An 8,151-nucleotide genomic window follows, 5' to 3' on the forward strand; every position below is an offset into this window, starting at 1 on the left:
TTTTGTATTTTTTACTTTTTTTGGTTCTTGGTGTTTTTTTATTGAGTTTTGTTATTGTGTTGCTAACTTGCTATTGTTATATTCAATATTGTTTCTCTAAAATTTTGAGGGTTTTTTCTCCAATATTTTTTTCCTCAATAATTTTTTTCTTACTCTGCCGTTTGTACGTTTTCAATGATGAACAACCCAAAAGCTTTATTAAAAAAATAATGAATAAGAACCCTATCACCAAATTTATTCCATGCATGTATTGAGAGAGGAAAATGTTTCCTTGTTCTTATTTTTAATAGCATGAAAATTTTAGTTTGATGTGTTTCTATATATGAAGGCAAAAAATCCTAATTGTGCTTTAGGGTGATTTGTAAAATTTTTTTGGGTGTCCTTTCTTTCTTAGGTGCTGCCTTTTAAGTTGGAGGCTTGAAAATGGATGAATTTAGCAGTGGTGATCAAGCTCCTGAGTGGACCAGTAGCAGCAGTGACAATAGTTTTTCCTATGAGGTTGAAGATTCTCATTCAGGTGTTGAGAAGATTGATAATGTTGAATCTAGCATAGAGAAAGATGATCACAAGATTACTGCAACTATGCTATGGAGTTCTGAGTTTGACGAGGAGGTTCATGCCTATAAAGCTTATGTAAAGTATGCGAGAGATATGGGTTTTGCTGTCCATAAAAGAGACTTGTCAAGAGATGAGGATGGGAATTTGAATAGAAGGTAATATGTTTGCAATCGCCAAGGGACAAGGGATCCAAAATACTATCGTCTAGTTGATAGAAAGAGGAATCATAAGCCAGAGACAAGAAATGGTTGCAAGGCTCATTGTTCTATTTATTTGGATAAGTTGTCCATGAAATAGAGAGTTAAGACGCTAGAAGAGGAGCACAACCATCCAATGACCCCAGAACAATTTGTTCATTTAATTTCTAACCATCAAAAGTTGACTGAGGTTGACAAAGCCCGGATTGTTTGCATGAAGGAATCTGGGTTTTAAACTTCTCAAATTGTTGGGTTTTGGCTAAGCTTGCTGGTGGCTATGGTAACCTTAATTTCACGAAGAAGGATGTTTATAACTTCATTGATCGGGTGGTGCAGTGTTTTACAACCCACAAACTAACCGACAAGTGCACCGGGTCGTACCAAGTAATACCTTACGTGAGTAAGGGTTGATCCCACGAGGATTGATGAATTAAGCAACAATTATTGAGTGATAGACTTAGTCAGGCAAACAGAAAATAGTATTTGAATGTTCAAAGAGCATTAAAAAGTAATTAAGAATTTCAGAAAACAAGTAGTAAATGAACTATGAAATATATATGGGGAAATAGTTAAGCCTTTAGAGTTATCTATTTTTTCCGGATTAACTTTTCTTACTAACTATTTTAATTATGTAGGATTTAATTTATGGCAAACTATATGAGACTAGACCCTAATTCGTTAGACCTTTCTAGTCTTCTCTAAAATTCATTAACTGCCAATTCCTTGGTCAATTAATTCCAATTAGAAGCTACATGATCAAATTCCAGGTTATATGCCACAAAAACTCTAATTATCCAAAAATAAAAGGATTATATGTCACGTATCCCATTAAATCCAGATAATTAAGATTTAGGAGAATATGTTTTCAAGCTGTTATTCAAGTAAAGAGCTTTTCCAAGTTTTACAGGAACTCAAATAAAAAGAGGGTCATACTTCCGTTCCACCCAAATTCATAAAATAAAGAGCGAAAACAATTCTTAAATTATAAATTCATACATAAATTAAAATCGAAAAAGCAATAAAATCAATTCATACAAAGAGACAAAGCTCCTAACCTTAACAATGGAGGATTAGTTGCTCATTGAATGCGGAATGTAAATTTGTATAGAATTCCCTAATGGAATCCTCCTTATGGAACCTCACTAATAGAAGAGAAGTCTCTCCTTTTTATAACTAATCCTAATTAATCTAAAATCTAATATCTAAAATTAAGATAATATATTTTCATATTTTAAAATCAAATTTGAATTTAAATCAGAATTAACTAACTACTCCGCGTCTTGTAACGTGGGGACCACTTGGCTTCACTGGATCCGTGCCTAACTTGGGTGCTAAAATGGGGCCCAGAAATCACCCCCCAGTATTTTGTGCATTTTCTGCACGTGAAGCATGTCACGCGTACGCGTCGCTGGTCTTCTTCGCAAGTCACGCGGACGCGTCGGTCACGCGCACGTGTCGCTGTGCAATTCTTCAAATCACGTGTACGCGTCAGTCACGCACACGCGTACGTGTCAGTCACGCATACGCATTGCTCCTCGCTACCATCTCCTTTGATTCTTGTGCTGCAGAAACTCCATCAAATCTAACTGAATGCTACCTAAAATAAACAAAATTGCAAAAGACTCAAAGTAGCATCCATATTGGCTAAAAGATAATTAATTCTTTATTAAACTCAAAAAATTAGATGCAAATTCATTAGGAAAAGATAGAAAAGATGCTCATGCATCATCGGGATAGGCGTGCAAAAATAGAGAACAGAGCAATAAGTTATCTTCAGGGTAAGGCAGATGTGGACCCAATGTCTGTTGCTCGGTATACACTAGTCAACGGTAACAAATTGGGCAATCTTTTCTGGGCTGATGGACTTATGATCAATGACTACCAATACTTTAGAGATGTGTTAGCTTTTGACTCCACTTATAAGAAGAATAGATATAATAAACTTGTAGTGATTTTCTCTGGATAAAATAATCATCGCTTGACTTGCATATTTGGGTTTGCTGTGCTTTCCAATGAAAGTCAAGATACCTACACATGGTTGCTGAAGGAATTTTCGGATGTCATGATGAACAAGGAACCTAGTGTCGTAGTAACTGATGGCGACGATCAAATGCAACAAACAATAAAGGAGGTCTTCCCTAGCGCAACACATAGGCATTGTGCATGGCACATTGATAAAAATGCAAATAGTCATATCAAGGATCGGTATCTTTTGGATGCTTTTAAGGTATCGATGTATGCTAATATGACGGTACCCCAATTTGAAGCTTATTGAGAAGAAATAATTCAGAAATTTGATATTGGTGAGGAGCATTGGCTTTTAACCAAATATGCCAATAAGAAAATATGGGCCATTACATACCTACGTGGAAAGTTTAGTGCAGGTGTTAGAACAACATCTCGATGTGAAGGTATAAACTCTTTCCTAAAAAGGTTTATTGAGTCGCGAGAAACCTTGCTTGAGCTTGTGGAAAATCTAGAGCGTGTGGTTAAAGAGTACCGTAACAATGAACTTGTTGCTCAATTCAAGTCTATGTATAGTAAGCCAGTGCTGACTACTGGGTTGGACTCCATTGAGCAAGCTGCAGCAAGAGTTTACACTGCAGAAGTATTTGCAGAGGTGAATGATCAACTAGCAAAAGTTGTTGCACTAAAGCATGTTAGCAAAAGTGGTATGGGCAGTAATGTTGTTCATTGTGTTGCAAAATTTAGATGACCAAGTAGACTTTATCATGTTCTTCATGATGTGACTTCCGAAAGGATTGAATGTGAGTGTCACCGTTGGGAACAAAGTGGCATACCATGCAGCCATATATTTTGTGTCATGAGACATGAGGATATTTGTGAATTGCCTGAACATTTGGTTTTAAAGAGATGGCGAAAAGATGCAAAGGCATACTTAAATGAAGAAGTTGATGATGGGAAAGACCCGAAGAGAGCATTTGCTCTCCGATACAGTTCCTTGTGGTCGGGGTCAATTTGGATGAACTTTCTTGCCGCAAAAACTGAACCAACTTATCGCCATACAGTTGGATGTGTTAATGGCATTATAAAGGATTTGGAGAAGAGGTTATGCTTGGTCAAAAAGGTGAGTACGCCAGTCAAAGATATTGAGGACCCTGAGATTGTGAAGACAAAGGGTGCGCCAAAACTCAACAAGAAATTCAAGGGATTGAAGATAAGGAATTGCTCCATTGTGGGCAAACTGGTCACACCCGAAGAACATGTCATAATGTAGAATTTGAGAAGCAATGTTCGATCGGAGACAATGGCTCTGAAGGCGAAGGGCATGGCAGTAGGTTTGAGACAGGACGGCATAATAGTCATGATGATGATGATGTCGTAGTTAGTACATGTTTTTTCATGACATCAATTGAAGTAGATGTTGTTTCACTTATAATTTGGTTAATGTCGTTAAGTTGCATAATTTTTTTTCTTTGGGTATTCTCTTTTTAGGCCAAGCAAGGATCATTTTCAAGAAAGTTTGGTTTGTATAGCGCAGGTTGTGATGAAGTTGCATCAGACTCTTTGAAGAATATCTGTAAAAATTCTATCCAAATTATATTACTGTCCCAAAACAGATTTTTTTTAGAAGAGTAACACATGAACCGAGTTCATGCTATGAATGCAATGCCATCTTCATCTACATCACCGATTGCTAAAATAATGCCATTTGCCAATGCCATGTATTCTAATGCTGGAACAGATGTGTTTTCCTTTGTTCCTAGCCATCAATGGCATTTTCAGGTTGTTTAACTGATTGAGAAAATTTTATTGCATGTTTTTTTACCGTTATTTACTGATATGTGTTCTATTTTTATTCTATTTGCTAATGTGTGCATTTTATATTAGGATATGATGGCATATGCAAGGAACAATCTGTGAGGACTCAAGTGATGCCTTTTGCAAATCTATGGAATACACTTGTTAAGATGCTATGCTATTAAGAATTGAGAAAATTATTATTTTGGCTCGCTCGTAATGTAGACATTATATTATCGATCAATTAATCTCTTATATCCTGAGAGTATCATGCAATTACATGTATTAATTATTATATAACTATTATTATCTTTATTGCCATTTTCCATTGGAAATGTGGAGCTATATGAGAGGTTGCATTTTCATATTTACTTCTTAGTATAAGTATTTTATTGGAATAATCTGATGATAATGCACTTGTTTATACTAGAAGTTTTTTGAGTTAACTGTCAATTTCAAGTTCTGATTGTATTTCACCTTATTCGAAATACAATGACTTTTAAGTTCTAAACATATTAGTCTTGAGGTTTTAGTTGTGCATAACAAAAATACCCAACAAAATACGTGTTGCTATAATCATTTCAATATGAATCAGTGCAAAATTTAAAGGCTCTAAGGTAGGAGTTCTTCCGACATCAAAAGATCCTAAACTTGGGAGAGTCTCCTCCAATTTTCCATTGCCTTATTGATAATGTCTTGACGGATTTCATTATGTGGTTTTAGCACCAAGTCAATTGCCAACTTCATTCTAGTGTACTCAGTAACCTTCTGCATAGTTATACAAGACAAAGTACCTTTTTATCAAAGTGAGCCACAAATAAATATTGTATAATTGATGTAAACAAAACATTTTTCAAGGACCATAAAGGAGTAGATACCTCTACATTGTGAGACCCCGACAATCGAGATAAAATCATCCATTGACAAACCCACACTCCACAATCATTTCTGTTTAGTCAATGTAAATAGTAATTCCAACACGTAAGAGTAAGACAAACACTATATAGTATTATACAAGATTGTTATTTTGTACTAGGAAGATAAAAAAAAGCTTACATTCCAACTTCTTGCTGATTGACCTCGGGTTCCACTAGCTTAAATTCAGAGATAGTTGGCCTTTCATGCCTTTTACAAGCATACCAAGACTCATCTAAGGCTATCTCTTCCAAGAACAAGGCCTGTAAATAATACAAGTTTAGAACAAGACTGAAAGTCTTACCAGTAAGCTCTATACTTTCACTAGTACAACAAGTAATTTACCACTTTCTTAATCTGCAGGACATGTGATTCTCTTTGCTTAGCCAAACGTGCGGAGTCCAAGTACAGAAGCTACTTTGCCAACATGTCAAGGACCAGTAAAAACCAATGGTCATGCCAAATAGGCACATATATCTTCAACACCTCATCTATCTTGGCCATGTATTTATCCCTAATCCATTTGGCTGTTCCATCATGGAAATGTCCACGGCCACAAGCAAGTTGCTAAAATTTATTCCAATTCAGTAATTTTTTTGAGATAAGAGGCATGCAAGTAGGATTTAAAATACGCATTAATTCTTACCACAAACATTGGAGGCAAATACCATATTAGGCGACCAGAATTGTAGGTAAGCATCGTTGCAACAAGGATTATAATCTAAAAAGGATGAATTTAGCCATGAAACGGGTGACAAATCCATTAAGAGTTATGCGAATATTTAAAATATCACATCGACACTTAAATATACAAGTTTATTTACCAAAGAGGTTAATTGATTGAAACAATCATGCATAAAAATTAATGGCCACCCTTGTTAGCCACTTACATCGTCTACAACTCTTCGGCCGGGGACCAGAGTTTGGAATGCTTCCCTATCACCATAGCAATGTAGGTCCGAGACCAAGATTTCCCTGTGCAAAGCATATAACCATTCAACAGCATTAACTATTTATTACATATTATTTTACCTCAAATATATTACATAAGGCAATAATCCAAACCTTTCTGAGTTATATGCTTACCTTTTGTCTTTTTCCATTCCAAAAATGTACGCAGCTACTGCAAGGTCGGTGCCTGCTAATCGCATTTCTTTTTGAGGATAAAATGTGAACATGGTGTTCTGTGGCATAAATCACAACTTCATTTAAAATAATGCTCAATTTGAAATTACTTGAGATTTCTACGATTAATTATAATTTGAGACAACAAAAATTCCTCCAAGTTATAGTTGTACCATCGTTCCAAGAACATACGTACCTCTGGAATTTTGTCATCTACTTCTGCTTGGTTTGGGTAAAATCCCTGCACAGTTAGATCGACATAAGGTCTTTCACCAATATGTGTTGCAGGTCTTGATGGCCCAATTTCGTTAGTTTGTGGTGTCCTTTCTTTTTTGTCCGAGAACAAAGTCCTCTGTTGGCACACAACCATTTTAAGAAGAAATTACGGTTCCAAAATGATGTACATTGACAAAATGAAACCAAGTCTCCAACTTCTTAAGGGACATAAGTAAACTACGGTGAACTTATCATTTTTCTCAGAGATAATTTGTTTAGGTGTCCCAATTGATGAGGTCTTCCTTTTACGCCTTGAGTGATGAAAAGCCAAATGGTTTGAGCTGTAATCTGGTACATCAATAGGTGTATCCTTACGCATGCCTTTTTGTTTTGAAGTGGATCGTCTTGACTTGGTTGTTGATGCAACAGTCTTGACATCAACGGATGGGTCTGCATCAGCCTTCAACACAAGTTGTCTTAGTAGTACAGCCATCTCATCCATCTTTTGACTGTGTCGCTTCATTTCTTCCTTTAGTCCTTGTATCTCGATTTGCATGGGAATACAATTGTTGCAACCTTTCCTACAATCTTGACCTACTGCTTTTGACTCAACTTCCAATCCCACGGTCTTACTTTTATCTCTGTGTTTTGCATGACAAAGATTGTAAGGCACGGATCATAGTTCAAAGGATACACATGTTCGCAGCAATCAGAGAAAGATGGATTTACTTACTTTGAATCCGATCGAGTTAAAGGAGCACTGTTGTTGACGTGTGCGTTGAAGAGAAATGACCAATCCCATCGGGATAAAGCAAAACCAGATGTCGAATTGCCATAAAGTCCAAAATCTGCAGCAAATCCTTCCATGGTCCTACTAAGTTCTACAAAAATTTGTTCGTTCCAGAGTTATGGAGTACACTATGCTTTAGAACTAAATGAATCAGGCTAAATCATTTTAATTTCTTCTTTATATTATCAATGTAAACATGAAAAGCCATCAATGTAAACATGAAAAGCCATTCATACCAGATTACTAGTATTCGCAAACCCACAAATAAATAAGCAAATTCCCAAAATCACCAACGTTATTTCTCTTTCTATTTTAGTCAAATAACTACTGTATCCTCAAAACATTTGTTGAAACTAATTTATAAAATTAAACAATGGGGAAAAACCTTCCTCTTCTTCAAGTAGCACAAGGCAGAGAATAGCGTGCTGGAGGTGCAAGAAGCAACGGAGACAACTTTTGTCTGTATCGTGGCCTTCTCCTTCGTCCTCTTCTTCCTTGCTTCGGTGACCGCACGACGGGCGCAGATGGCGACAGAGAGAGAGAGCAGGGCGAGAAGGGTTCGACGATGAGTTTTAGCTCTGAAGTGGA

General features: G+C 36.4%; 1 long non-coding RNA gene across 2 annotated transcripts; it reads right to left on the minus strand.

Annotated features, from left to right (window-relative positions):
* Positions 1-5,121: 5,121 nt before the first annotated feature.
* On the minus strand, positions 5,122-6,248 carry LOC107466655 (uncharacterized). Of its 2 annotated transcripts, XR_008002861.1 has the most exons (5): positions 6,079-6,248; positions 5,778-5,999; positions 5,574-5,695; positions 5,396-5,465; positions 5,122-5,285 (listed from the first exon to the last, which is right to left on the minus strand). It is a non-coding gene; the product is annotated as an uncharacterized LOC107466655 (long non-coding RNA). The 2 variants fall into 2 exon arrangements; XR_008002860.1 differs by having other exon boundaries at positions 5,574-5,999; positions 6,079-6,247.
* Between the last annotated feature and the right edge of the window lie 1,903 nt (positions 6,249-8,151).

This window comes from Arachis duranensis, chromosome 9 (assembly GCF_000817695.3).
Source record: "Arachis duranensis cultivar V14167 chromosome 9, aradu.V14167.gnm2.J7QH, whole genome shotgun sequence".
Lineage (NCBI taxonomy): Eukaryota > Viridiplantae > Streptophyta > Magnoliopsida > Fabales > Fabaceae > Arachis > Arachis duranensis.